Source organism: Otolemur garnettii, unplaced genomic scaffold (genome assembly GCF_000181295.1).
Source record: "Otolemur garnettii isolate 467f Iridium unplaced genomic scaffold, OtoGar3 scaffold00162, whole genome shotgun sequence".
In the NCBI taxonomy this organism is placed as follows: domain Eukaryota; kingdom Metazoa; phylum Chordata; class Mammalia; order Primates; family Galagidae; genus Otolemur; species Otolemur garnettii.
This window is the reverse complement of record NW_003852557.1, coordinates 2347740-2355460: the sequence shown is the minus strand read 5'-3', so window position 1 is coordinate 2355460 and position 7721 is coordinate 2347740. Positions and strand designations below refer to the sequence as shown.

At 35.6% G+C, this 7721-nt stretch overlaps 1 non-coding gene across 1 annotated transcript; it reads left to right on the top strand.

Moving 5' to 3' along the window:
* Positions 1–438: 438 nt before the first annotated feature.
* On the top strand, positions 439–545 carry LOC111728496. Its single transcript, XR_002775770.1, has one exon. It is a non-coding gene; the product is annotated as a U6 spliceosomal RNA (small nuclear RNA).
* The last annotated feature ends 7176 nt before the right edge of the window (positions 546–7721 follow it).

Sequence of the window (7721 nt, the reverse complement as noted above, 5' to 3'; positions counted from 1 at the left end):
GGTCTTAGTACCTTGAGTTAGTTAGCCTTGTGTACTGAGATGTTTACTTATAATGGAAATGTTGGACAAGGAGGAGTCTGTACTTTCCATATAGTGCAGATTCCAGGCTTTGAGGCAGGTAAAGCAGTGTGAGAGGATCATGAGGAGACCACCAGCAGTGGTACCCTGAAGACATAGTCTTGAATTCCATGAGCTATGTTTCCAGGGGAAGTCAGTGGTGGCTACGTGCCTAGGCTAGACTGTTAGTGCAGTAACTGTTTCAATGCACATTTGTTTAATTATTCTTAATTGCTATATCACTCTTTATAACTGCTGATGGTTTTTCTTTAAAACTCTAATTTATCTGGTTTAATATTCTTATGCAAAAGGAGTTTCTCAAGGATACTTTTTATTTACATTTGCTATTTTGCCCAGTCCTCCTATTTTAAGAATCCTGTGGTGCTCGCTTCGGCAGCACATATACTAAAATTGGAACGATACAGAGAAGATTAGCATGGCCCCTGCGCAAGGATGACACGCAAATTCGTGAAGCGTTCCATATTTAAAAAAAAAAAAAAAAAGAATCCTGTGCATTCCTGTTTAAGAATTAACTCTTGGAAGCAGCATATTTTATTTTAAAATAAAAATTATTAGATTGATTTTAAAAATTCCGTCTCAGAGATTGTATTGTAAAAAACCTTACTCAGTAAGATTAGCCCACATCACAAAATCCCTAAACTATAGATGTTGGCGTGGATGTGGAGAAAAGGGAATACTTCTGCATGGCTGGTAGGAATACAAACTAATATATTCCTTTTGGAAAGAAGTTTGAAGATCACTTAGGGATGTAAAAATAGACCTGTCATTCAATCTTGCAATTCCTCTACTAGGTATATATCCAGAAGACAAAAAATCACTTTATAACAAAGATATTTGCACCAGAATGTTTATTGAAGCCCAATTCATAATTGCTAAGTCATGGAAGAAGCTCGGGTGCCTATCAATCCACAAATGGATTAATAAATTGTGGTCTATGTACACCTGTACACCATGGAGAATTATGCAGCCTTAAAAAAGATGGAGACTTTACCTCTTTTATGTTTACATGGATGGAGCTGGAACATATTCTTCTTAGTAAAGTACCTCAAGAATGGAAGAAAAACTATCCAATGTACTCAGTTCTACTACGAAATCAATATATAGTCACCCACACTTCCATATGAAAGCTATATACCAACTACAGCTCAAGATGAAGGGGAAAAAGTGGGGGAAGGGATAAGAGGGGAAAGGATGGAGGGAGGGAGTGTAATCGGTGGGACCATACTTATGGTGCATTTTACAAGAGTACATGTCAAATCTACTAAGAGTAGAGTATAAATGTCTTAACACAGTAATTAAGAAAGCATGGTGAAGGCTATGTTAACACGTTTGTTGTACTTCAAATTGTATATAAAATCAGCGCATCATACCCCATAAATGCATTATTGTACACAGCTATGATTTAATAGAAAAATAAATAATAAAAAGCTAACAGTAAATTTAGAAAGAAAAAGAAACCTCTCTTAGCATTCATTGCAGTTAGATATAGACACCGTTTTTTTTTTTCTAATTTTCTGCTTTGCTTGTTTAAAGTTTGCTTTATCCCTTTGTAAATTTTAGAGAGTTTAGTTAATACTTCCATTACACCAAAATTTTAATATGTATCTATATTGCTAACAAGCTTCAAATTGTTTACTACCATTGTGTTCCTCACAAGTGGATAAAGATTCCAATTTTTAACACTCTCAAAACTTCACTTCTGTTTTGGGAAAAGCCTAGGGTGGTACCGAAAAACTGCCCTCCCCACCACTGAGATGGTGTCAAGAGACCAAAGCATGTCAAGTCCAGCTCACTGAGTTAGATGGGTTTACTGGAGGTTACTTACCCAGGGCTTTCATTCCTACTCTAGAGAGAATCCCTTGGCACTCACTCCTGGGTGGTGGCAGGAGTTCTTCAGAGAGCAGAATCTGCCTTTCCTGGTGAATTCCTTTTAGCAAGTGACACAAAGCTCCCTCTATGCGTCATCACATATTTACATATGATACATTTTTTACGCTTTTCATTAGGTGCAGACTTTAGTATTACAACCATCTAAAGAGTACTAGGAGACAGTTAAAGCAATTTAAAACAGTTTATACTCATCTTAACAGTTACGGCCATCTACACAAAAGAGTTTATTAAGAATACCCTTTGTGCTTTGTACTTCATTCTGCTGCCTCTTTTTGATCTATATATCTAAGTTCAAAAGAAGCCTGCCCAAGTTCTGTTAAACATTAAAATCCATGGGTGGAGAACTCACATTTTTCCCTCCATACTATGTTCTTTTTAAAAGTGTTTTATGAAAGTTTTTTTGTGTAAAATTAGTTATTATTTTATAGACAATATTGGATTGAGATTTAAAATGTATTTTAGTATTTTTTAAGTAATACTACTTTTCTTGCACTGGACTCCTATAGTCTTGACTTTTCTTTGTGTTGAAGTACCTCCTTTAGTAATTCTTTCAGGAAAGTCTGTGGGTGAGAAATTCCCATTCATTTTCACAGGTCTTTTTTTTTTTTTTCTTACTTCATTTTATCTCTTAACTGATAGATTTACTGGCTATAGAATTCTAAACTGAGAGCCGTTTCTGCTTAACATTTTGAAAATATTAATCCACTCTCTTCTGGCTTTTATTGTTATTAATGAGAAGTCGGCCATTTGTCAGCATCTGTGTATTATGCCTAATTTTTCTTTTATCTGCTAGCTTTAAAGATTTTGTCTTTAATATTTATGTTTCATAGTTTTACTACAATTTGTCGAGGATTGGGTTTATTTCAATTTTCCTAGTAGCATTTAGTACAATTCAGATGTTTTATTCTGTGGACTATTGCCTTTCTTACCTTCTGGAAAATTCTCAGCAATTATATCTTCCAATATTACTTCTCCAATATTATCATTCTCTCCTTACTGAATGCCTAGGGAATAAATATTGGAGCCTGCTAATCTATTCTCTATAGGTATGAACTTTTTTTTTATTATTTTTTAAGATTCTGTTTGCATTCAGGCTGAGTTCCTCAATACTAGTTTCCAATCTCTGTAACTTCTAATTGATTTTGCTTATATACTCCCAATGGTTTTGGGGTTTCATTTGCTTATTTATGAGTGCTATTTCCTCATTTTTATCATAAAAAAAACAATATTCCTCATTTTAAAAATATTTCAAGAAAATAAATAAATAAATGAAGAAAAAACATTTTCAAAAATTATATTTTGACTGCTTTTAGCATAATGTTTCTCACTTTTTTAATTTCAATTAGGATCATTTGGACTAGGATTTTCCTCCTCTTTCTCCCTTTTTATTTCTTTCTCCTTTACACTCAAATTTCTCTTTCTGTTCATTATGAAATAGCTTTTATGAAAGCCCTCGGGGTTGCTATAAGAGTATCTGATCCCCTAGGTGAAGCTCAGGCACTGACCTACAGGAATGCATTTTAGCTTAGGCTCTGCTAGTGAGCTTAGGAGGCTATGCCTTTCTCCTGTTGACTTCTTGGAAAATCACTTCACATAAGCCATGGAGTCAGCACTTGTATTTTAACTGTCTTTTAATGGTTAGGGGGTACTAGCATACCCTAATTTTAAAATGTGAGTCTGACTCATATTTCCTGTGTGTGGACACTGATTATCCTCCTATCCACACAAAGCAAAACAAAGTCAGGTGGGGTGCCTCACACCTGTAATCCTAGCACTCTGGGAGGCAAAGTTGGAAGGATCCCTTGAGTTCAGAAATTTGAGACCAGCCTAAGCAAGAGTGAGACTTCATAGCTACTAAACATTGAAACGTTAGCCAGGTGTCGTGGTGCACACCTATAGTCCAAGGTACTCAGGAGGCTGAGGCAGGAGGATCACCTGAACCCAGGAGTTTGAGGTTGCTCTGAGATGGTCTGAGGCCATGACACTGTAGCCTGGGGCAACAAAGTCAGACTTTATCTCAAACAAACAAACAAACAAACAACAAGAACATCAACAATAAGAACAAAAATCCCAAACTCTGCCTTCATCTACCTACAGAGCTGAGGCCAAGCTTCCCAGTTTTAACACATTTCATTTCATTTTGCTCTGCCCTACGTACTCAAGATTGATATGAGTAGAAGTCAACTTTTCTTTGTTGATATTATTGACTTCCAAACACCCACATTTTGAATATGGGACCATGACTTTCATTTTATATCTATTGCAAGTCTTTTAACTTTCTGTATCATTAAACACTAAATCCTAGATTTAGTCTTCATATCTGTTATGCAAGCAGAAGTTTCTTGACCTATTTTTGATGCCTTAGACTATTGAAGAGGGAAGTGAGTGATCTGTTATCTATGAATTTTATATTTGGCATGGTAACTTCAAACATAAAAGCCGCCTGAAAGGACACACACTCACTCATATTTGACAATGAAAGAAAATAAATGTAAACAAATAGCAAAATGTCATCGCTGAGATGGAACACAGAAGGACTGTAACTGTATATTTATTTATTTATTTATTTATTTTGCAGTTTGGCCCTGGGCCAGGTTTGAACCCGCCACCTCCGGTATACGGGGCTGGCACGCCACTCCTTTGAGCCACAGGTGCCGCTCCTAACTGTATATTTTTTGGTTGTTGGTAGTGGTTTTGTGTTTTATGAGTTTTATGTTTGTGTATTTTATTTTTTGCTTTCACTTAATATCACTGCATCCTTCTAAAAGTAACATTTCCTTTAATCAGCCCCAATACCTTGGAAGACAGCCCATGAGAGCATAGCTGGTGATTGAATTCCCATAGCTTTCAAAATACTATTCTGCCTCACTGAGCTGTCAGCTGTCAAAGGCAGGAACTGTAGATTGCTAATACATGGCTACAGTCTTCATGGTACAGCACATTCCTTGGTCTTGAGGAAATTGAAAAAGAAATCCCAAACTGCCGGTAGCTTGTAGTGGTTTCGTGTTAGGAAATCAAGAGGAATTTCCAAGTCGAAAATTTATGGCTGATAGAACCTTAGTAGAGTGACAAAAGCTCGTATGGAAAAACTATGAACAAATCTCAAGTGAAGGTCTTATCCAAGCCTATGGATTTCCTATCTTGAGCTGAGGGGTCCAGGAGCATATCTCAAAGTTAACAAAATGATGTATAAAATCGTTTTGGTGGCAGCAAAGGCTGCCTTCCCTGGGGCTGTTTAAAGTGCTCTATTCTAGAGGGAGAGTAAAAGTCACTATTTAATGTGTGTGTGTGTGTTTGTGAATGTGTGTATGTTCATGCCTTTGAGAGTTTTGTTTTCTTTTGTCCTTACCATAAATCCAATTTGGGGGTTTTACTCTGGTTCCGCTACCTTTTCTTTAATGCACTTCATTTTTAAGTTGTTCTAAGTTTGTAGCAAAATTGAGCAGAAAGTATAGAGAGTTTCCCTATGCCCTCATCCTGAACACACACATGGCCACTGCCTCTATCCACATCCCATAGCCACACTGGAATATTTGTTACAATCAATGACCCGACATTGACACATCATTGTCCCTCAAAGTCCACAGTTTACATTGGGATCATTCTTGGTGCTGCACATTCTCTGGGTTTTGACAAATGGTTAATGATATGTATCCACCATTAGAATATCATACCAACTAGTTCCAGTGCCCTAAAATCCTTCAAACTCTGCCTATTCATTCATCTTTGCCTCCACTACTGATCTTCTCCTGCCAGGCAACTTCCGTTATCGAAATTTTTCCTTTTTAAGAATGTGACACAGTTGGGATCATGCAGTATATATTCTTTTCAGACTGACTTATTTAATTTAGTAATAAGCATTTGAGGTTCCTCCGTATCTTTTCATGGCTTGATTGCTCTTTTTATTTTTTTACTAAATAATATTTTATCATCTGGATTTATCGATACATTTATCTATGTTTTTGTATTTCTGCTCACTGACTGGAAGTCATGTTGGCTGACTCCAAATTTTGGCAATTAGGAATAAAGCTGCCACAAACATTCATGGGTTTCTGTGGGACATACATTTTTACCTCCTTTGGATAAATACCAAGGAGCTCAATGTTGGATTGTACAAGGCTTGTTTAATGTTGGAAAAACTGCCAAACTGTTTTCAAAAGTGGTGTGCCATTGTGCATTCCCACCAGTAATGAATGAGAGTTTCTGTCATTCCACATCCTTGCCAGAAATTGCTGTTGTTAGCATTTTGGATTTGGCCTTTCTGTGAAGTGCTGTTTTAATGTTTGGGTACCTAATGCCGTGTGATACAGAACATCTTCTCACACGCTCAGTTGCCCTCTCTATATCTTCTCTGGTAAGGTGTCTGCTTGGGTCTTTTGCCTATTTTTTTTAATCAGGTTGTTCCATTTCTTATTGTTGAATTTGAAGGGCTGTTTGTATGCTTTGGATAACAGTTTTTTATATGTGTCTTGCAAATATTTTCTCCAAGTCTGTGGTTTATCTTCTCATTTTTGAACAGTGTCTTTTTCAGAGCAGAAGCTTGTGGCTGTAATGAAGTCCACATTCTCAATAATTTCTTTCATGTATTGTGCTTTGGTGTGGTGTCTAAAAAGCCATCACTGTACCTAAGGTCATACTCATTTTTTTTTCTGTGTTATATTCTAGAGCAGCGGTTCTCAACCTCTGGGTCACGACTCATAGGAACTGTATTAAAGGGCCACGGCATTAGGAAGGTTAAGAACTACTGTTCTAGAGGCTTTGTAAATTTGCATCTTACATATAAGTTTATTAACCATTTCAAGTTAATTTTGGGGAAAGGTGTATGAACTTTGTCTAGATTCTTCTTCTTTTTTAATGCATGTAGATGTCCAATTGTTCTATCACTATTTATTGAAAAACTATCTTTTCTCCCTTGTATCATGTTTGTATTATGGTCAAAGATCAGTTGATTATATTTATATTGGTCTGTTTCTGTGCTCTCTATTTGTTTGGTTTATTTATTTGTCCTTTAAAAAAAAAAAAAAACTTATACATTACTGGCTTGATTACCATAGTTTTGTAGTAAATATTGAAGTCAGGTGCCAGTCTTCTGGCTTTGTTCTTCTTCAGTTTTTATTTATTTATTTATCTTTACATATACATGTATTTACTAGGTGTTTCTACCTTTTTCCTTCACAAAATCAAAAAGGCTTAACATTTAACAATAATAACAATGTTTAACAAAACGACTAGAAACAAAAACCTCGTACAGAATGAATGAAGATAAATACATTCAGAAAAGAGATCAGACGATTGCTGCAACGAAGTATTAAGCAATAATAATAATAGTAATGCAAAGAGAGTAACATTCGCATTGTCAAATAAGACTCTTCAGTATGTATGTTAGTTTTCTTGGGTCTTTGGTCTCATCATGTAACTTATTGAGATTTTGACTGCAATCACATTGAACCTGTAGGTCAACTTGGGAAGAACTGACACGTCTTGACAAACTTAAATTTTCCCGTCCATGAACATGAAATGTATCTCCCTTTCTGTGGCTCTTTTATTTCTTTCATTAGAGTTTTATAATTTTTTTATAGAGATCTTATAGGTATTTTATTAGCTTTATACAGAAGTGTTTCATGTTTAGGTACCAATATAAATGATGTTTTGTTTTTAATTTCAAATTTTATTTTTTCATTAGTGGTATATAGGAAGATAATTGATTTTTGAAAATTAATCTTCTGTCCTATAGTTTTACCATAATTGCCTTG